General features: G+C 39.6%; 1 protein-coding gene across 1 annotated transcript in view; it reads left to right on the forward strand.

Annotated features, from left to right (window-relative positions):
• The first annotated feature begins 797 nt into the window (after positions 1-797).
• GREB1L (GREB1 like retinoic acid receptor coactivator) overlaps positions 798-22,327 on the forward strand; it is a 164,788-nt gene continuing 143,258 nt past the window's right edge. The window contains exon 1 of the mRNA XM_083359371.1: positions 798-898. The gene's annotated coding sequence lies outside the window, so the exon portion shown is untranslated. The remainder of the gene's footprint in view (positions 899-22,327) is intronic.

Below are 22,327 nucleotides of genomic sequence, written 5' to 3' on the forward strand. Positions count from 1 at the left end.
AAGAATTGAAGCCTTTGAACTATGGTGCTGGAGAAGACTCCTGCGAGTCCCTTGGACTGCAAAGCAATCAAACCGGTCAGTCCTAGAGGAGATCAACCCTGACTGCTCTTTAGAAGGCCAGATCCTGAAGCTAAAACCCAAATACTTTGGCCACCTAATGAGAAGGAAGGACTCACTGGAGAAGAGCCTAATGCTGGGAAAGATTGAGGGCAATAGAAGAAGGGGACGACAGAGAATGAGGTGGCTGGATGGAGTCACTGAAGCAGTAGGCGTGAGCTTAAATGGACTCCAGAAGATGGTAGAGGACAGGAAGGCCTGGAGGAACGTTGTCCATAGGGTCGCGATGGGTCGGACACGACTTCGCAACTAACAACAACAATAGATGAGTGAAAGGAGACCAGAACATTTCAGACCAGAGTTGATGGCCCTACTTTAAATTAATACAACACAGACTAAGCCGAAACGTGACTGGTTAATTTGCGATCACCTTTCAGAAGCACTGAGAAAAACATTTTGACTTCCTTTTCAGTAAGAGGAAGGGCCACTAGTAAGAGGGCCCCATCATCCACCTCCAACAGGGCGAATGAGAAATCCGGAGCAGGGAGCAAGCAGCGGCTTAATCCGCAGCCAAGCGCACGCCCCTCGCTCCCCCTCCCCTTTCAGAGCAAAGGGGGGGGGAGGCCTCATCATCCCGGAGTCCCCACCCCTCCGCTCCGCGGCCCCTCCCCTCCGTCCTCCAGCCAGAGCGCTTGCGAGCGGAGAAGGCGAAAGCGGGCTTGCCAGCGCCTCCGGAGAGTTTTGCGGAGGGAGGCTGTGGGTGGGGAGCGGGCTTGCAGGAAGAAGAGAGACGCGGGCTCCGCCGCTCTCCTTGCCTCCCGACGCCTTCCTCCTTTGCACGGTAAGAAGCGGCGCCCAGCTTTAGCGCTGGCGGGGCCTTCTTTCGCCTTGCTAGACTGGGAGGAGGGTAGTAGAGCTAAACCCAGAACGAACGCTAAATAAATAAATACTAATAAATAAAAAATATATAGCTAAAGCGGCGAAGGAAGAGGAGCTGGAAGAGGATTTGGGGGCGTGCGGGAGGCTGGCTCTTCCCAGTCCTAGCGGGGACGCAGGCCGAATCGGGCTCCGGAGCCCCGCAACGGGGCTCGCGCCGTCTTGGGAACGGCTCTGAAATCAAGGATTCTTCCGTGCTCAACAAACGAGTTGCCGGTCCTCCCGAATGCCTCCCTTCCCCCCCCCTTTTATTTCCCCCCTTTTCCCTTTTTCTTTTTCCCTTTGACGGAGCTGCGGCCGTTGTTGCTTTCGGCCCCGGGGCTCGGATCCTCTTTGACCCAGTAGAACGGAGCTGGCAGAAGGGGGGGGGGGGCTGCGAAGGTTGGAGGGGGGGGGTAAGCGAGGCACCCGCGCGAAGCTCTTGGCCTGCTTTAGCCTGGGTAAGCCTTCCCTTGAAGAAAGCTTGCAAGTCCAGTGTCAGATTCGCTGTACGAGACGGCGGTTGTTTCAGCCTGAAACCTTCGCCCCCGTCCCCCGGGAATAATAATAATAATACTAATAGTAATGGTAATAGTAATAGTAATAATACATTGCTAGGCCGGCCATCTGCCAAGAGGAGGCTTCGCCGAGAGGGGAGCCCCTGGCCATTCAACTTGTCAGTGCAGCCGAGGAGGCGGGGGCCACTCGGTCGATCCTTTGGGGAAGAAGCGAGTGCAAAAGCTCTCTGGCAAAGGAGGATTTCGTAGGTGTCTTCCTTGAAAGCCATCTCTTTTTTCCTTGTCTCTCTTGCTGGACAACTTGGTTCTTTTGCGGAGATGCTGCTGGGGTGGCTGACAGTTGTGACAGCCTCTTCTCACCCAAGCGGGGCAAACCCGGAGGAGGAATGAAATGGGAAGCCGCGTAGTCGGCGGTAGAATTCCTCCTCCCTTGCTCAGCCTTTGCTACCGAAGTACTTAGGAGTTGTTAAGTTTCTTTACCGAATCATTTATTCATAACATGCGGGGGGGGGGAGGGAACGAAATAGCGCGCTGTGAATTACTGAGGTTTGTAGGCGATAGAAGTTGTAAAGTATATTAATCGTGCCGATTGCAAATTGTGGTTAGTCAGAGTGAGTGCACGTTCCTAATTATCCAAGTCTATTCTTGCAGATTCCTTGCCCAGAAAGAAGTTTTGTGTATGTTTGGATTACAGTTTATTGTGTTTACTGTACCTTTAAATTAATTGCACAGCAAAACATACTAGGATCAAGATGACTATTTTATGTTTCAACAAGTTATGCCTTAGTAAAATTTAAGGAATAATTCTAATATATTTTTTAAAAACGGGGTATTATTTTAATACCCCGTTTTCTGCAATCCTACTAAGGTTGGTGATGCAGGCAGGATCATTTATTGATTTCAAATAATGTATTTAAAGCTGCATTTGTTTAAATGATCTTGTACTTACTGAGAGTATGAGTGGCTTCAGTTCACTTGTGTATGTTTCTAGAGGAAGACTGGGCAGGGACAGGTCACATAATATAGTAAATCAAAGTTTGAACATACCCATTTGTGATTTATTTAGTAAATATTGTTTAAAGAAACAATGGCTTAATGCAGTGTGATTATTTCTTGAGAGTCACAACGCAGTCCTACACATATTTACTTGTAATCTAATATTGACGTGGTCATGATTCTGAGAATATGTAATAGCCTAAAACAAGGATTCCACAATGCCTTTATACTGCAGTCAGGCAATCACACTTTAGCCTAGTGTGTTGTGTGAATCCATAGGCCTGTGGAAAGGAGCAAGTGATGATAGTAATATCACGCGGTTGCACCACAAGCTCCACTCCTTTTGTGTATGTGTTGTGATTCTACACATACAGAAGGGATGAAGTTTATGGTGCAACACTGCTTTTTGTGACAAAAACTTTCAATCTTGTAGATGTGTTGACCCAGCCTGTATGATTAGTATATAGTTAAAATGTGTCTGTGGAAATATAGATACTTTGAATAATAATTGAATAAAATTAATCATGGGTAAGGAATTTGTTCAAGTTCAGCCACAGTCTTAAGCACCTTAGTTTAAAATGTCAAGTGTAGGATAAAAACCAGGCAATGGTTTCTTTTATAAAATAATTGCTTGTTGGTACAGCTGTTTGATTTACACATGTGGGAAACTAATTTGTAACAAAGTGATCTGAGAGTAAATCTTATGAACACAAAGATTCATTCTTTCCATCTGGCACTTAATTGTGTTGTAAGTGCCTCTTATGAAGTCACAAGAAGTTCAGTGATGTTTACTTTCAGTTAAATAGGCTGAAAATTACAGGCCCAGTGAATATTTTATTGCTGTTAATTGGTATTTGTGTACACTATTGTTTTTAAGGTTTCTTATTTGCTGTTCTTTTGTTTTTATTGGTACTTGGCAATTTTTGTTTTTCACTTTTTTAATATGTCTTTTTGATGGGGACAAAACAGACTATTTGTTCTAACTACTAACAATGAATTCAGGTTCAAAAAGGGAAGCAAATTAATAACTCTATGAAATGCCAGATCAATGCATTATCACCAGGTTCTGAGCCTGGATTAAGATACTCACTTGATTTCTATGAATAATAAATAGCCTAGATCAGGGGTGTCAAACTGCTGGCCTGTGGGGCGGATACGTCATCTGGAAGCCCACCCCATTGCCGGCTAAGGCAAAACCGTCCCAATACATTGCGCGACGTCACATGATATCGCAAGTTTAACATGTCTGGCCTATATTAAAAACCAGCTGAGTGGATGACTTTGGGCCAGTCACACACTTTTACCTCACAGAGATGATGTTGTGGTGAAATTTGAAGAAAGGAGGATATTAGGTTTGTTTGCTGCCTTGAGTCCTATATAAAAATAATAAAACAAACAAAAAATGAGAAAGATAATGTTATGCCCATCCCGTCTGGGTTCTCAGTGAGCAAAAACTTTCATTCTTATCTTGCCAGAATTAATTTCAGTAAGCTCTAACTTCCATTTTGAATAAGTTGGACCTCAGCTTTCATTATCTAGAAAAGGCTAAAGTAGGCATTGTGGTCTATCCAAATATCTCTCCATTTCTGGCTACCTATTCTGGCTATTTCGAGGATTCATACACAGTGCTTATGGTAGGAGTGGGCCTCCATCAGGGCTAGTAGAAATGGTAAGGGATTTAAAATGAAGGAATTTCTTCACCAGTCCTTTAAGATCTGCCTGGCTGGCTCAGACTTTTTGGCCACCTGAACAGCCACTTTGGAAAAGTGGCTTTGGAAAGCAAGTAAGAGGAATTGGCAAGGAACAGTCTTAAGACGGTCTATGACAACCTGTAACCAACTCACCATGAGATAGCTCGCTGCGGGACAAGAGTTATACTAATATCAAAGAAACAGTCAAATAGAATAATTAAAGAAAGGATGCCTAAGGAGGAACAAAATAAACTGTGAATGAAAAAATTAAAATATTTTTAAAATTATTTTAAATAATTACATTGAACTGTTGAATTGTCCCTCAGCAAGTTGTCCCATGGTGAGTTGGCTGTGGTAAGTTGGCCATGGCAAATTGACCATGGCGAGTTGGCTGCAGTGAGTTGTCCCATTCTGCAGTCTGAGTTGTGGTTGTTGTTGGTAGTTTGTTTCTTTTTTGGTCAGTGTAGTCGTTACAATTTTAGCCATTTTTGTTGTATTCATATGACTGCTAAGTTACAGAATAGGTTACTGGGGACCTTATCCTCTCTAATAGCAAAGAGCTGTTTTGGATGATATTTTGCGCCTTGCACAAGATAGATCCAGCAGCCCTGGGTGTTTTTCTTGCTAACATGTTAGTACATTTGTATCCTGATGAATTCCATCAGACTTTAGAATCTGGAATGAACCCAGCTAATCAACATGATCATTGTTAGACATTTTTTCTTACTGGTTAGAGCTGTATGACTTTTCTATGCTCCAATTAGTGAGTAAGGAAAATAACTGGAATGCAGTTGGAGAAAAACTTAACAATTCTATTCTAGCTAGAACCCAATTGGGACACTTACGTGACAATGGGAAGAATGGTAAAATTGTAGTTCTCAACAATGGTTGTGTTTGCATTTAGTGGAATTTGTACTAAAATAAGAATCTTTTATTTTGGCCTTCAGGCAGATTATCCTTGGAAATCAATTGTAATAGCCTTGCAAGGCATATTGCAGATAAAATTACCATTGTTTGTACTGGTATATTTACAGTATGCTCCTAGAGCTTGATTGGTCAATAGTTTGAGTTGACTGTATATAAGAAAGTACAAGCATAATTAGAAGCTACTGTATTGTGTCACTGAAATGGAATTTATTTCGTATATACATACATAGATATATATGCCATTTATATGGCTGCCCAATTTGTACAGTGCAAATCTGATTGGTATACAAAAACCCAATAGGGAAAACCCGCAAAATCATATAGTAGCAAAAAAACAGATATTGTTTGTATGTTAACCGTTAATAGGTCATTTATTAAAAGTCTGATGGACATTTATCCTGACTAAGGATATGTCTAAGGAAAGTCATTGCTGTCTGCTGTCAAAGTTAACTGTATATTTGGGGTAGGAGCGAGGTGGAAAATATTTTAAAAAATAGATATCACCATGGAAAAGGTGTATTTCTTAGCCTCCCACCATGATTACATTGTTTCATAGAAGAGACCAAGTATGCCCAATCAGTTGGAGCATATGAGATGGGCAGATGTCATTGGGAAAAGGTGGTCTCACAAATAACCAGTTCATGTTCCATGTAAGCTTTACAGCACATTTAATTCACCTAGAAAGCAATAGGAAGACAATACAACACACAGAGTATAGTTGTTACATGGACATATGCCCATATCTCATTGCAGTGTTATGTTTTGGACCAAGCGTAGCTTCTGGATGGTCTTCAAGGACAGCCTATGTGTAGCCGTCATTTCAGTAAGGATAACTAAAATGTAAGTGACCATCAGGAATCTTATACTTGACCTGACATGTAAATGTATAGATAATAAAATGATCTTGGACTGAAGAGTAGGAAAACAGTTCATATGCTTGGTGATGCCTGATTTCAGTACTGTTTGGAAGATTGAACCTTAGTAACACGTAGCAACTTTTCCTTATCTCTTGGGTTTCATCTTCCTGGATATTCCACAGGAATACTTCCTGTCTCCCTTCGTGTTCAGAATTTACATGGGATTATTGGGAGAACGGATTAAATTCCATTAGTTGCAGTATTGTTTGTTCATTGGCGATACTGAGTGCTGTTTAAGTGGGTTCAGATTTGAATGGGACTGTGTGTCTCCCAGTGTGGACCTGATATTTTTTATCAGGAAGATTATGAGTCTCCTGAAACTGAATCCCGATAAAACCAAAGTACAGGTGTTAAGCAGAGGAAAGCATCTAAGAGGACTAATACAGAAAGGCACTGGCATATCATTCTTGGAATCCATCATAACATTGTAATAATCACAACAGATTATTCTGTTACCATGACACCTCAGTTGTATAATAATAATAATAATAATTTTATTTGTATACCGCCCTTCTCCCGAAGGACTCAGGGCGGTGAACAGGGCAAACATATAAAAATACAAAAATACAAAAGTTAAAAAAGAATTAAACAAAATGCCCAAGCTAAAACAATAGGTAAATATATTTACAACAACAATAAAATCCCAACCCATCCCCCATCAGGCCAGGCCGGCTTGTTCGAACAAATAAGTCTTCAGATCGCGCTGGAAGGAGCGAAGGTCGGGCGCCATCCGGAGCTCAACCGGCAACCGATTCCATAAATCCGGGGCGCCCACAGAGAAGGACCTCCCCCTGGGGGCCACCAGACGACATTCTCTGACCGGTGGCACCCTGAGGGTGTTGTGGTCTGGAGATGCTTCTGTCACACAAGGCTATTTAATCAGATATAACTTTTTTTCTCAACTGTTGTTTGCACAGTGACAGTGGATACTTGATAGTCTCTACATTGGTCTATTGAAATTGATTCTCTGATGACCCTCTTACGAATTCAGGAACTTCAGACTATACACAATAGAGGTAGTCCTTGACTTACAACCACAATAGAGCCCCAAAGTTTTGTTACTAAGTGAGACATTTGTTAAGTGAGTTTTGCCCCATTTTATGACCTTTCTTGCCACAGTTGTTAAGTGAATTACTGCAGTTCTTAAGTTAGTAATACGGTTGTTAAATGAATCTGGCTTTCCCATTGACTTTGCTTGTCAGAAGGTCACAAAAGGGGATCACATGATCCTGCAACACTACAACCGTCAAAAATATGAGTCAGTTGCCAAGTGTCTGAATTTTGATCATGTGACCATAATGGTCCTAAGTGTGAAAAATGGTCATGTCACTTTTTTTTAACCATTTTACCATTGTAAATTTGAACGGTCACTAAATGAATTGCTGTAAGTTGAGGACTACCTGTACAATGAAATCTCAGTTCTCATGGTCCTCGAGCTTTGTACACTGCTTCTGATTTCAATAGTGCATGGTTCCAGTAACCTTATATGAAGATCTCAGTCTTTTGAGCCCTGCATTCTTATTTTATCCCTGCCTAGTTCCCAAGGAAAACCGTAGTTTCTGTGCTCAGATGGCTTCATGCCACCAGTTGGAATGGGCAGGTCTCTTTCTTCCTTTTCATTTGAAATTTTGCAGAGTTACACCTTGTGCTAGTAGAAGTCATGGAGAAAAATGCTGCTGGGATGGGAGCTAGAAGGCTTATATTTCAATTATCCATCAGTTGCTCAATTCAGAATCAAAAGTGCTTGGTATTCTTTTCAGGTAAATTCAGTAACTAGATTAAAAGGGACATTAATGTATGCCCTGAGTTGATTGTATTTACCAGAGTAAATCAATTGTCACTGATTTTTTTTGATATCACTTAGTCCTAGATACTGCTTAATACTAAATCAAGCATTGTTAAAGAGGAATACAGTATCATTGCATTGTATAGATTTATAGCAGGGGTGTCAAACTCTCAACGTCACGTGACATGTCATGACGTATCGTGACTTTTTTTCTATTGCCGGCAATGGGGTGAGTGTGGTTTCGCTATGTTGCATCTGGCAGTTTGACACCCCTGATTTATAGCAATGGTTGGGAAAGCTACATAATTTTGCTTTAGTTAGATGCAACCTTTCCTACTAGCGCACCTGTTTGTTTTGGAGCTCTCCTGCTTGCCAGAATATGGAGGTGTGGAGGGTTATGATCTTACCAAGTACCCTTTTTAATTGATATAACACGCTATTGAGTTGGAATTAAAGTACAGCTGAAAGGCTACAAGCTATCTATTCCTGAGTTACAGGCTTATGATAATTTCTCATCCATTACAATAATGATGTGCTGAGGGAAGAACCTTAGCTTGGTTCTATGTAAATTATGTCTGAAGCTGCCCAGAGTTACTTTATAGTAAGTATAGTAAGTAAACAGGTATATCAATCAATTAATTGGAAAAAAATGAGATCTATAGCTTATAAATTAGCCTATCATAATTATAGAGAGCCATTTTTAATCAAAATATTTTTTAACATTTGTCCCTCATTGTTTACATATGAACAATAGAGCTTTTCTCTCTTCTATTTACTTGGAACTTAATGAATTCTCTAAGATTTCTTAAAGATACTACAAAGAGATTTGACCAGACCATCAACTAGTTCTTTAGTATCTTAGGATGTATTTTTAGTTCTAGAGATTTGTATACTTTCAAAGTGAAGATGTGATTATTGAGCAATTTTTAGCATCAGTTCTGACCCTTTGTAATTTCTTGATGGAACATAGGGAGGGTTTTTTGATGGAAAAGAGTTGAGTGGGTTTTTTTTGAGACTTGTTAGCATTTCCTTTTCATCATTAAGAAACAGGTGTATTGATTATTCTTTTTTATTTTCAACATATTAAAAGACACATTATTTGTTAACTTAGCTGATTCTGAGTTTTTCTTTCCTAATATCAGCTCTAGTCTAACTGTATTGCTGCTTTATGACTAGATTCTCTTTGCATTTCCTGTACGTGTTCTCTTTTGGTTTTAGATTTTCACCAAGCTGTTCATATAGTTACATGGATTTATTTGGTTATTCTCTCTTTATTTTATCCTCATGGTATTGTTTGCAATTATTTTGCTATCTCTCACTTCTTTAGGTACTTCCAGCCTTTCGGAGTGCCCTTTTCTCATTAGCTACTCTCACAATAGTATCCTACTTTTCATTGTTCCAAATTGATTTTTAAGTCCAAGACTTAAAAATGACTGCTCAGTTTTGGATTCAAGAACTCCAGCATATCTGCTCAGAGTTATTGCAACATAAACTTTCTCAACTATATCTTCCCTGTAAATTAATGCAGACAGTGGGAGTGCATGAATTTAGTCTTTATTTGAATATGGTCTTCAATGAATGCTCCACAGAGGAACACATAGATTTTATTCCAGGGAAAGGTACAGCTAACTTCAACTGTCAAGTTAGTTTTACTAAATTTTTATGCCTAAATTCTTTTAATATGGTTGCAAATTCCCAAAATTTGCATCCCTTTCATGGGCAGACCATTATCTCCTGCGGTTGGGCCTCCATCATGTCACCCCCCGCTGTCAGGAGGTGGAACCGACCATATGGTTCCGCCCCAGGTGCCTGATGGACCCAGATAAGTTCCAGATGGCGCTTGGATTGATTCCTACCTCCCTCTCCCACAGCCCGGTCGAGTCCTTAGTTAAAGCCTGGCAACAGGCTGCCTCAGAGGCTCTCGACTGCATTGTGCCTTTGCGGCCTCTGACCCAGCACAGGTCCTGGCTCGCTCCTTGGTTCTCCAAGGACCTGCGGGAGATGAAACGTCGGAGAAGGGGCCTAGAGAGCATTTGGAGAACCAGTCGATCCGAGTCTGACTGAACACAGTTAAGATCCTTTTCTAGATCTTATCTTGTGGCAATGGATGTGGCAAAGCACGCTTACTTCACCACCCTCATTGCGTCCGCAGATAACCGCCCGGCTGCCCTATTTAGGGTGGTCCGCTCCCTTTTAAATCAAGGGACGGGAGAGGACCCCTTACGAGGACGGGCTGAGAAATTTAGTAAATATCTGGTGGACAAAATTGCTCAGATTCGGGCTGGTCTGGACTCTGACTGGGCAGTATCTGACGAGAGGAAAACGATGAGTTTGGCCGAGAACATTTGGGAAGAGTTTGATCCTGTGACTCCGGATGAAGTGGACAGGATCATGGGGAAATTAAATGCCACCACGTGTTTGTTGGACCCATGTCCCTCCTGGCTGGTCTATGCCTCTCGGGAGGTTACACGAGGCTGGATCCTAGCAGTTATCAATGCCTCACTAAGTGAAGGGTACTTCCCTGCCGCCTTGAAAGAGGCGGTAAGGCCCCTCCTTAAGAAACCTGCATTGGATCCAGCTATTTTAAATAAATAACTTCCGTCCTGTCTCCAACCTTCGCTTTCTTGCGAAGGTCGTTGAGAGCGTGGTGGCATGGCAGCTCCCTTTGGTTCTGGAGGAAACTGAGTATCTGGATCCGTACCAATCGGGTTTCAGGCCCGGGTATAGCATGGAGATGGCATTGGTCGTGCTGGTGAATGATCTCTGGCGGGCCCGAGATAGGGGTTATTCCTCTGTCCTGGTCCTATCAGAGGCTTTTGATACCATCGACCACGGTATCTTGCTGCGTCGTCTTGAGGAGTTGGGAGTGGGGGGCACCATTCTGCGGTGGTTCTCCTACCTCTCGGGCCATTCGCAGATGGTGTTGGCAGGGGGGCAGAGGTCAACCCCTAGGCCCCTTAGTTGTGGGGTGCCTCAGGGGTCGGTACTGGGGCTGCCCTTAAAGACCACCCGGAGGCTTCAGCTGGTGCAGAGTGTGGCTGCACGGGTAGTGATGGGAGCACCCCGATAATCCCATATTACACCCCTCCTGCGTGAGCTGCATTGGTTACCAGTTGCCCTCCGGGTGAGATTTAAGGTGCTGGTACTTACCTTTAAAGCCCTACATGGCTTAGGCCCGGGATACTTGCAGGACCATCTGCTGCCGGGAACGAATTCCCATCGCCCAGTACGCTCACACAGAGAAGGCCTCCTCAGGGTACTGTCGGCTAGACAATGTCGGCTGACGACCCCCAGGGGGAGGGCCTTCTCTGTGGGAGCGCCAGCCCTGTGGAACCAGCTCCCCCATGAGCTTCGGATGGCCCCAGATCTCCAGTCCTTTCACCGCGGCCTCAAAACACTCCTTTTCCACCTGGCTGACCTGGACTGACAGGGATTTTAATTATGTTTTTAATTTTTTAACTCTAATTTTTAATTTATTTTAATTTTAATTTATTGTACAGAGGCCTTTAATTTTAATTTTATCTTAACTTCTGTATTTATTGTATGTTATTGTTGTTAGCCGCCCTGAGTCCTTCGGGAGATAGGGCGGCATATAAGTCCCAATAATAAATAAATAAAATAAATCTTTGTGTGCCTTCCTCATGGTATGAGCATTTTGTATTTCATTTTTTCTAAATATACACCTATTTTCAAACTATGTTTCCAAAGATAATATATATCTCTTGTGCTTTCCTTAAGATATGCATTGCTGTACATTTAAAGTTACAAATTGCATTATAAAATTAAGAAATAACTTAATATTTTATTGTGTACCAAGTTTGGGAAGTTTGAATTGAATAATTCACATTACAGGGTAATCTAATAAATTCTCTCTCTATCCCTAAGTGCGAGGATATAAATATATTCATATTTCCTCTTTTTGGAAAGAAAGCTTGGAAAGTTTTTAAATGAGAAGAGCTGTGAGCAACAACTTTTTTTAAAAGGAAATTTTATTGATTTTAATATTTGAAAAGCAACGTGGCGGCTGGGTTGGTCAATAATTCAATAACATACAAATATCTTTAGTACAGATCTCAAACTATTACATTAAATGTTTCCTCTCTTTTCCCCTTAGTATTTACTGTCTCATATTTAAATTAATGCAATTCTTATTATATCAAATAAATAAAAAATCTTACATTTATCAATAATTTTTAGTTTATACATATCTAGTTGTTTTAACGTTCAATCTTTTTAGACAATATCCTAGTTTTTCCCATTTTTAAATTTCTCATTAATATTTAAATTTAACATTTGATATTTATAATTTCCAAATTTTAAATAACCCCAATTCCCCTTATCACAATTCATCACAAGATCTAATGTTCAGGATACACGTCTTATCTATTTGAATACTCACCATCTACATCAACTAATTAATAATACAATATAATATTATTTTCTAATAATTTCCAAATATCTTAAATTTAGTAACCCAAATTTCTCTTATTTCAACATTTAATACTTCCTCTCTTTTTCTCTTTATATCTACTATCTCATATTTAAGCTAATAATTTTTATTATTACAGCTAAGTATAAACATATTTATTACATTCATCAATAGGTTTTTTAGCTTATATATATATCTTAATTACCTTTACATTTGGCCTTTATAAGCAAATCAGTGTTCAAATTTAACTGTTAATATTTATACTTCTAAGTTTTAAATAACCAAAGTTTTCTTTATCTCAACTCATAACAATATCTAATATTCAAAGTACACATCTTATCTGTTTGAGTGTATTCTATTTTAATTCTCATGAGTAAGTCAAAACCCCAATTTTCTTCAGTCTTATTCTGGCTTTCTTTCTTTGCCAAATCATCTTCCATTTCCGTGCTTTTGAGTCATCAAACAAATCTCCCCATATTGTTATATATATTGTTTGATGTAGAAAAAACCATCCGGTCACCATTTTTTTGAGAGGATTAACAAATTGTCTCTCTATTTTTCCATCTCGACATAGTTGTCCTGAACTATTTATCTTCAGTCTGTTCTTCTTCTTGATCCTCAGGTTCCTTCTGATTTATGTAGAAAGACTTTTCCTTGTTCCATATTATCAGTCCCTTTTCTGGGTTTTCCATTAACTGTGTTTGTTGATCAGTTGGATCTTCTGTCATGATATTTAATTGTTCCACTTTTTCAGTTATATTCATTGTAGTTGAATTTTTAGTTAAAATCAAAGCTTGAATTCGTGTATCTGGGCTGACTTTTTGTTCTTTTCTGTAACCTTTTATTTCATCAATGCCTATAAGAATAGTCTGATTAATTGCTTCCAGCATAGAGAAAATCTGTTCCTGATCTTCATCCATATTTTCTTTGTAGTGTATTAGGGTAAAAGCTTTACAATCAGAGAATGAAAAAAAAATAGTCACTGAATATGGAACACAGCTGAGCTTCTCATAGCTGATATCTCAAGGTTACATGAATCTTATCTATTGTCTGGGCTACTGGCCATGTCTCTTTTAAGAAATAAGTTGCTAAGCACATTGATTTGTGCTTAGATTGTAAGCCGCCCTGAGTCTTCGGAGAAGGGTGGTATATAAATGGGATTAAAAAAAAGGTGAAGTATCAGGTTTAGCCACAAAAAGTCGCTCCTACCAGTTAAACTTTTTTTTAAAAATCCAAAGTTTTTTATAATCTTTTCAGTTTTGCTTCTTTTTTATCAATAAAAACCCAAATCTTCAGTAAGAGTAGAAAATCTTTTAGTCCACGAACTTTGAAAAATAAAATTCCAATTTGGATCAAGTTATTCTTTCAACGTTTTAAACTCCCCTGGATAGTCAGTCGCCACTGGTTCTAGAGGGAGGGATAAAATCTCTCTTCCCTCTCCACAGGGGGAAAAGTACTTTAAGCAGTTTATGCAGGTAAAAAAGATAGGATTTAAGAGAGGTAGATCTCACCCAGTCTCATCCGCGCTGCTTTATAAATTGCCTGGTGGTAAATGTGACTTCGGCTGTTTGCAGCCTAGGGACGAGCCATATTGCTATGGCCTGTCTTTCGTCTACCAGTTTGGAGGGCTGCCCTGGATCGAGTGGAAGTGCTTTTGCCTTCCTGTGATCAAGCGGGGATCCCCTCCTTGCTGGTCGCCCCTACAGGGTAACTTTCGACCCTTTCCAGGGTCCCCCAGCAAAGCGAAATTGGACACGGAAGATGGAGCTTGCCTTCCAGACATCCATGGTGGCTGCATCGGTAAACCGGAAATCTGTTGTTGTGATTCAGCATCAGCCTGTGGTTCCAGCAGCTGATTCGGATGATTCTGAAGAGGAGGAAGAGGAGGGGTTTGGAGAGGTTTTGATGTCAGAGGAAGGTTCTGATGCACTGCAGAACTCTCAGCCTGGCCCCTCCCGTCTTGTTCCTCCTCAGACTCAGCTGTGTGAGCATGAGGGATTGGAAGAAGACGATCCACAGGTGGCTCTGTTCAGGGATGCTAGGAGCAGGAGGCAATCTGGCAGAACAGAACAGAGGAAAGCAATGAGGCAACTCGGGAGAAGGCAATGAGAAGCCACGCCTTGGGACTGCTGTTAAAAGGAGAATGTGTGGGAGGTGCTGTTTGCTGAAGGCAACCGTTTGAAGATCTGCTAGAGTCCTGGTCTGTTATTCTTGTTTAACTCTTGTTTAACCTTTTGGTTTAAGTCTTGTTTGAACTTTTCGTTTAACTTTTGTTTGAACTCTTTGTAAATAAATTTGGTTGGGTTTTTTCCAGCCTGTTGATTGTAAAAAGGGGTTGTCCCTGACATTCAAACAGGGCTGGTCGTAGGCTAGAACAGAACATCTGTGAGCAACAACTAACTTAACAGGTTTGATTGCTTCAGAAGAGATCTTCAAGTTCCTTTTACGGTAGCTCCATGGTTAAACCTTTATTAACTTTGCCATATTGAGGATTGGCTGGATTCATACATTAAGCTAAGCCATAATGTGTGTTTTTTTGTTTTTGGTTCATAATGCCAAAAGTCAACAAATAGTAATTAAAACATGCCTGGCTTAGGGTTAGTCAAGAACCAGACATGTGTAAAGGCCCTTAGTAACTGATTCCTAAAATGTGATTACTCAGAAATTCATTAGTAAACGTGCTCAAGGCTGCAGCTTAAAACTCTATCTCCCCCAAATCTTATTTTTTAAAATCTTTACTGATTCTGAAAGCTTGTAAATATTTGTAAAAATCTTTGTTATTTGCAAAAAAGCAGTATCAGACCATAATTCAATTAGTTTCCAGCTCAGACTGTAGTGAGGGCTTGATGAGAACTCATTCATTAGTTCAAGGGCTATGGCACTGGAGCTCTTTCATTCATTGATATATGTCTCTAGTGAGTAAAAATGAGGAAAATAGAAAATGCCACATACATTTATTAAATAAAAAGAACTGTACTGCTTTAAAGACTCTTTTTTGAGGGGGTATTTCACTCTGGCTATAATATTCATTAACTATTACATGAGAAATTGGTTTATGCGTTGTTCAATTACCACAACTAGATGTAGTTCTTTTTAAGCCTCACCTGTCTGGCAAGTCTTCTGTGGATGGAAAGTGAGAGAAGCAAAGCTGCTTTGTTGGGATTCATGGTTGGCAAGAGAGTTGTTCAGCCTGTGCTGAATTGCTACCCCTGTGCAGCTCTGGAGTGCTTGGCAGGCTATAAGATGCAGCTGTCAGGGGGTGCACTAGGAATGTTGCCAGAAGTTTTCCTTACCTGGTTAGGTTTTTCAAGAATTATAGCAGTACATTGTCACTGCAGTTGGTATCTATTTCTATCTGTCTGTTTGCAAAGCAGGAAGGTTTGCAAAACAAGTCCAGGGAGAACTTTTGAGAAGACAGTCTTGCATTACTTGCTCTTCTGTCCCTTGCTCTTCCAAGCTGTGGTAGCTGGAGAGAAGCCACCAGGAGGAAGGTTAAAGAATGTAGGAAGTGGGCAAGTGAGATGCCTCTTCTGTCTCCACTCTACCTCCTCACTATCAGTGGAAGCCAACAAACCATGTCCCTTAATGTAGGTATCTGGGGCTGGTCTTTCTTGACTAGGAATAGAACCACCCTTTCTTCTTAGCCAGGATAATCTTTAGTGCCTAGCTGAGATGGGCAAGTTTCTAAACTGCTTTTGACTGTTGCTTTCCTGCTGTGTGTCAGTTAGCCATGGACTGCTAACGACTTTGGGGATAGTTAAGGAAGAAATTCTGAAAACTCAAAACTATATTTTTGCTATTTTATTAAAGGTATGGACACAATGTATTGGTTTAATTGGTTTTTTTTCCCCTTAACTTGCATTAGCACTAAGATTTTTTTAGTATTTTTTTCTTACCATGGATGTTTTAATCTTGTAAGTTATGGAGATGTTTTATTGTGGATACATTTATCATTGACCTTTTAAATTAGTTTTTTTAATAGCAGATATTTTATTTGGGTTTCCATAATGGGTATTTTAATATCTGACATTAAGATAAAATACCATGACTTCCAAATTTGCATCAGCTGTTAGAGCTCAAAAAGAGCTTTGGTGGGGCAGTGGTTAGAATGCAGTATTACAGGCTTACTCTGCCCACAGGCAGGCGTTCAATCGGGACCAGCTCAAGGTTGACTCAGCTTTCTATCCTTCCAAGGTTGGTAAAATGAGGACTCAGATAGTTGGGGGGAAAAGGCTTGCTCTGTAAACTGCTTAGAGAGGGATGTAAAGCACTGTGAAGTGGTATATGCTTTTGCTATTGCTAATATGTAAAGGCAGTATTTGCTTGACCACATCAGCATAGGTATCTTGTCATTTGGCATTGTTGCAGTTTGCTTTTAATTCTGCTGGTGATTCCATAATGAATATTAACAAAGCCACAGAAATAGAAAATTTCCTGTTTAAAATTGTCCTGCAAACAATATCCATAGGGAGATTTAAAAAGTCAAAATGGCATTATCTCCGTGGACATTCCTGAAATACTATGTAAGTAGCTCTTGCTTAATGATTGCCCTGTTTAGTGACTATTTGAAATTATAGTGGCACTGGAAAGTAACTTTATGGTTGGTCTTTGCACTTATGACCATCACAGCATCACCATGGTCATCTGTTCAAGATTCAGGCACTTTCAACCAATGGGTGTTTACAACCATCTCAGCCTCCTATGGTCATGTGATCACCATTTGCATGATAAGCAGATTCAGTGGAGAAACCAGAATTAAAATCATGTGTCACGGTCATGTGATCCCAGTGATCACAGCAGAAATGAGGATGTGAGTGAGTCATGGTCAGTGATATCTTGCTTATGGCCATGTTGCTTAGTGCCAGTGATGGTCGTTAAGCAAGGACTAACTGTAAAAATCTCTTTGAAAGCTGGGCTTTCTAATTAAGCACAGAATATTATATTGCAATTGAAAAAGAAAGAAGAAAATAGAAAAAGTAGTGGATATGGAGACTATAGTTGGCAGGCAGATTGAAATCCTGGAGGGTGGAGGAAAGGGTAGCAATATTTATATATCTAGAAGTGACTGAGATCATATTTCTACCACTGACACCAATTTATTGCAGGTCTAAATGTTTGCTTGGAGTATTTGTCAGTGTTTTGTTTTCTTACGATAAATTTACATTTTCACTTTTCCCCTCTCTTAAATTAAAAAAATAGAAGAAAAATATATCTCTTCCCAGTCCCATTATTGATAGTTAAGAAAGCTGTTGCAAAAACCATTTTGATGGCTGGTTAATCTAGCTGTATACATTTTGGAAGAGAACGTTTTGTATTTTGGAGCAAATTCCAGCTGTCTATCTTTTTGGCACAGCTTGTAACCAAGAACACATCCTACCAGTTCTTTGAAGTTACATAGAACATTGGCTGCTATATAGGAAATTGGTTTCCCTTCTTCACCCTCCCTCTCCCAAGAAAAGTTTCTGATTGTGAGTCCTTTTGATTTCTCTTCACCATATGTACACTGATGACATCTGAAGCTTCATTAGCATCTGGGGCCTATGAAAAGTTGGTTGACTGAATCTTCTTGGCCTTTGGAAACTCTTTAATTCTGTTGGAGATGGCAAAACAAAGCTGATTTGCTTACAGTAAAATTAGTCTCCAACTTCAGTGTACATTTGCATGGTGCATGTTGAATCTAAAAGCTGTAGCTTTTAGCCATACATAAGTTCTGTATATCTGCTAGTTAGGAAGATGTACTACATGGACATTGATTTTTGCTAATTTATATGAAACCATCAGACTTTCCAGCTGTCTGTAAGGTTCCTAGTAAGCTATTTAAGTTCATAGGAAACTGATTTTGCCATTTTGTGTGTTCCTTTTTCAACAGCCACAGTTGAAGCTGGTTCCCAGCAACAAGTTGGCAAAAATACTCCCTGCTGAGAATGTATTCTGGTATTTTCTCCAAGGAAAGAGCTTCTTCAAAGTGCTCCTGGTACTTTGAAATAGCACTTTCCTGAGAATCAGATGTCATCACTGTTGGGAGCAAGTTTGGGATTTGGAGGTGAATTTGGGAAAGATCCAGTCCTTGGGTCTGATTCAATTTTTCACTTTCATGGTAGTTGTTGATTTGTTTCATTGCATTTCAGATAAAAAGAAAACATTTCCAGGTCTTACCTTTCATGTATAACTTTTTAAAAAATGCAGGTCTATTTTCATTTTTTTATTCAAAAGACCTTATTTTGAGGTCTACATATTTTGTTTTAAATTTTCAGTGTGTATTTAAATTTCTCTTTGATGAAATATTGTTAATATTTGGGTGGGGAGGCATTATACTTTTTTTTACTAAGTTTTGCCTGCTTCTCTATTCAGAAATGTAATTTTTCTACTTAGTCTAATTCTGAATTCTTCCAAAACATTTCCTATATGCCATTCTAACTATGTCTGACTACGAATCACATCAACTAGTTCTAGTTGCATCCAGGGTTATGATGAATTGGATCAACATCTCTATTTTTCCTTTATCAACTTAGACTAAATTCTTTGTTCTTCTTTTTGTTTCTTTCCTTTATCTGGAATCAATGGTAACTGGAATCAAATTCTGCCTTCTTTTTGCTATAAATGCTAAAGGTTGGTAAAGGGTATTACTTTCATTTCCCTGTTGGTTATGCAGATGGTAGCTCCATATTCAGCCTAACCTTCCTATTAGTTCCCATTGGCTGTTTGTTGAACATCCTCTAGTTGAAGTTTGCTATAGGACAGCCTATCTCAACCAGTATTCTAGCTATGTATGTTTATAAATCATATCATTTACATGAGGGTGATGGAAATTGTTGTTGTGATTCAGGGTCAGCCTGTGGGTTCGGCAGTTGGGTCGGATGAGGAGGAGGAGGGGGGTGTTGGAGAGGTTGCTGAGGGTGTTGGAGAGCTTGCTGATGAGAGCCCTCAGCCAGGCCCCTCCCACCTGGTTACGATGTGGACCCAGCTGTGTGAGCCTGACAGCGTGGATGAAGATGACCCACAGCTGGCCCTGTTCAAGGACGCCCGACGCAGGAGGCAGTCAATTAGGAGTAAACAGAGGAAGGCAATGGGGCACCTCGGAAGGAGGCAGAGAGAAGCCATGCCCTGAACTGTTTAAAAGGGGAATGCGTGGGAGGGCTGGTTTGCTGAAGGCAACCTTTGAATAGCTCCTGTTTTTTGGTTCATGTTTGCTCTCTTTGTTCTGTTTTATGCTAATGAATTTGGCAGGCTTAGTTCCAGCCTCTTGCCTTCTTGTAAAAGGGGTTGTCCCTGCCTTTTCTGCAGGGCCGGTAGCAGGCTGGTACAGAACAATTGTATCTGGTTTGGTCTGGTTGTGTTGCAGAATGCAGCCCTACAATGGAGCCCTTTTTTCATAATACATGCTTTATTAATTTAAAGCCTAGGCACACGAGATAGTGGGAAGGAAATAGTTAAATTTTTGAAAGACATCTTGAGCGGTTTGTCATGTTTGCTGGATTTTTTTAGCCCAATTTCCTATTTTTTGGGAACTTTGATCAGCAGCTAGAAAATTGAGTTAATTTTTAGATGGTCTTCTTGCTATGCAGAAGAGTTGGCATGAGAAAAAGTTGTTGCTATTCATTTTGTTATTACATTTTAAATTATTTTTACTCTTTTATCCATAGGATAGCTTAACTGTTTTCAGTACATCATATAGAACAAATGCAATATAACTGGACCTAATCAATATTGAAACAAGATACAAATTAAACAACACAATCTAGATAAAAATGCATTTAGAACACCAGTAGATAAGACAGTTCAGCTAGATTTACATTGTTACACAATGATAATATTGGTTTTGGCTTAGTATGTTGTGCAATGTCTGACATTGTGGCTTGTAAGCATTGACTGCTAGATTCAACAGAGTGGTGAAGCAAAAGCTATCTTAATGCTGTCTGAACCTAGCTATTTGGTTAACTCCCTTACCTACTGTATTCCACTATTTCATGTCATTTCCTATCGCCCAGCTTTGCCTGCTAATGCTTGAATGCTTAAAGAAGGTAGTGCTCAACTTACAACAATCCGTTTAGTGACAATGGCACTGAAAATAGTGACTTATGACCAGTGGTGGGATTCAGCTGATTCATACCACTTCGGCAGAACTGGTAGCTAATTTTTTGTTGCCCAGGCCCAGAATGGACTTCCGGAAGTAGCATCCACACAAGAGAACCAGTTGTTCACATATTTGAATCCCACCACTGCTTATCACCATTTTTCACACAACCTTTGCAGAATCTCTATGGTCACATGGTTAAAATTTAAACAGTTGACAACTGACTCATATTTATGACAGTTGCTATGTCCCAGGATCATGTGATCATCTTTTGCAATCTTCTGACAAGCAAAGCCACTGGGGAAGTCAGATTCACTTGAAGAACCATGTTATTAACTTAATAAATGCAGTGATTCACTTAAGAACTATGGCAAGAAAGGTCATAAAATGGAGCAAAACTCACTTGACAACTGTCTTGCTTAGCAACAGAAATTTTGGGCTCAATTTAGTCATAAATCGAGGAGTACCTGCACAACAGGGACTTCTGTTGTACAGAGGTCAATGGACTTCTCCCCTGATCAGCTATGTCTACGGTAGTCAGCTCCATGAAAGAGATCCATTTAATTCTTCCATGTGTAAAAATAGTTCAGAGTAAATGTGGTTAAATGGCTTGATGACATAAACTAGATGTATGTTAGTTGAAACTGGGTCTGAAACTAGAACGGATATAGTTCTGCAAGAATCTCCACCTGTTGATTAGTATCTGTCCACTTTGCATTTATTAAAATCACCAATGAGTTGGCAGGAAGTAAATTGCAATTCTGAAGTGCATAAGCAGTTTTATTGCCATTTAGAGCTAGGACCTCCTTTTTAAATAACTTTAATGCCTATAAAGTGAGTTATTATGACATTTGATTGTGTTTATTTTATTAAATAATAGTTCCTTGTAATAATTTGCTCTGGCAAAACACAAGCAATGTCACAAAAATATGAAAGCTCGGTCTTCATGAACATGTTCTCTAAATGTTTGATTGATGTGGGCAATTTTATTTTCAAGCTACGTGTTACAATCTAATAATACTGGCATATTTCTAAGTATTCCCTGCTGTGTACTTACTTGGTTTCTGTTAAATCACAAAATGGAGTATGTGTTTGTTTTTGTTTCTTGATGATAGCTAATAATCCATCCTGAGCCTAGTTAATTTGTCACCACAGTGCTGCTGTTGTTTTCCCTTGGTGCAATTCTTCCATGTAAAGAAGATTGCTGGCACAATGGATAAATTTTTCAATAAATACATCTCAATCATTCAAACGTTCATTAAGCCTTTGAGGTAGGATCAGTTGAATTAAAATATTACATTGTGATTGAGGTATATTTTAGAGGCGTCCCAAAGTTAATTGTTTTTAGATATTTTATACAAATGACTAAGTTAATAAGAAAAATGTTATGGTAGGATAAAAAGTCAACAGAGGGCCTGTACTCTGGAAGATGTCACGCTCTCCCTCAGCGGTCCTTGAAAATACCCTACCTGAAAAGTCCATGCCCTTGTAACTCTGTAAGGATCCAGTCTGTTAAGGATCCAGGGTGATGTGATCTTGAATTGTTTCTTAAAAAGCAGAATTTGTCATCTCAGGAAGAGCTTTAGTTGTATCAGGCCTGGGTGTGTAATAGAAGCCAATTTATATAATTAGAAATAAAGTTACTCCTGTGATTTTAACAAAAGGATCTATTTTTGAAAAATCTCTGTGTGCTAAACATGAGAGAAAAAATTATATAATATGTTGCTGTATGCATGATACAGATTTGATGATAAATGTAATTACTGAATTAATTTTACATAATTTTATATATGTTACATTTACTGTAATTATTAGATTGATCTTTTACTATTAAAGGTTTTTTACATTTAGTTTATTTTAATGACCATGTTTAAGTTTCTTTTCCTCACAGTATAGTCATATATCACATTTTTGGTGATGTAAACTTTTTTGCATGCTTCATTATTTTAAAATAATTAAAAATATGTTGGTGGAAACATGGTTTCTTATTGCACAGCCTCCTGTGGGGGGCTGGCGG

This window comes from Vipera ursinii, assembly GCF_947247035.1.
Source record: "Vipera ursinii genome assembly, chromosome: 3".
In the NCBI taxonomy this organism is placed as follows: Eukaryota; Metazoa; Chordata; class Lepidosauria; order Squamata; family Viperidae; genus Vipera; species Vipera ursinii.